This window comes from Acyrthosiphon pisum, chromosome X (assembly GCF_005508785.2).
Source record: "Acyrthosiphon pisum isolate AL4f chromosome X, pea_aphid_22Mar2018_4r6ur, whole genome shotgun sequence".
NCBI lineage: Eukaryota > Metazoa > Arthropoda > Insecta > Hemiptera > Aphididae > Acyrthosiphon > Acyrthosiphon pisum.
The window spans coordinates 50853047-50854358 of record NC_042493.1 but is presented as its reverse complement, the minus strand read 5'-3'; positions in this window follow the sequence as shown (position 1 = coordinate 50854358).

Genomic DNA, 1312 nt, shown 5'->3' with positions numbered 1-1312 from the left:
CACATAGTCTTTTACTGCTTTTAGTGATTTAAAATAATTATAAAAATTACCTCACTAATTCATTTACAGGGTAAGTGATATATAAAAGTGGTAAGGAGGGATTTTGTGTGTTACAACCCCAACAGGTTTTTTTTTCTATAGAAAACTGTCAAAGCCCAAAAGTAACAGTTAAATTTATAAGTGTGTGGTGTGTCCCTTGAAATCAGATGTATTTTAGGACCTGCCGACATCTATTGAAAATTGAGCATGAGACCGCTTCATTTGGGCCGAAGTTTGTCTGCCAAACAGTATGAAAACTCCATTACAAAATTAAAGCCTACTCTTCTAACGTCTTTTAACTACAATATTTTGTTCATTTATTGTGTGCACTGCAGTGGCGTAGTTATGGGGAGGGATGATGGAGATAGATCCCCCCCCAGAGCCTTTTTTTTTTAAAATGTTTAATGTATTGACATATAAAATGTATATTATAATAATATAATATAATATATTATAATTACGGATTTAATCCACCATGTCCTTATTTTGGCTCTCAAATGATATATTTCGCCTATCATATTATCATTCATGATACATCCATACAATCATAGTACGTGAAACGCAACACCATAGATTAACCAAGTGTTTTTCCTACAAATACAAATTTCTATTTATAGACATCTGTGGTTTTTTCGATACGTAATAATTGTGATGATAAACTGATAACCACTGACGCAAAACGACCGTTGTTTGATGTGACGACGTCTTTTACTACCCACGTAATATTATAGTTAATAGTTTTACATAGTTTTCTGATTGTTGACGCCTCTGTGACTGTTTATGTTAAAATTTATATTTCCATAACTGGTGCAGTGGTGCTACACGCCTACACATTTAGTATTTTAGTATGAATATCACTAATGAGCATGAGATTAACAAAAGAAAGAATAAGTACTATTCTTTCTTTTTTTGTAAAAAAATCAAAAGCTGACGAAGTAAACGAAGATGAGGTAAGATCAGTGTTACATTTAAAAATGAACTTTTAGTAATATTATTTATATAAGTTATAATTATATCAATTTGTTCTATTTAATTAAAAATATAAAACAAGAATTAGCCGAATGAGCCTTCAGTTAAGAGGATGCCACACCCGCATTTGTTGTCTCCGTCTTACAAGTGCATAACATAGCACATTTACGCTCAGCAGAACACATGTAGCTTCGTCAGTTTAAAAATTAGAGTGAATTTACCTATTATGAAACTTGATGGTAAGAATATTATCTATGTTTGTGAGTTGGTTTTTTACGATAGTTCAATTTATTAGCAAGTTATA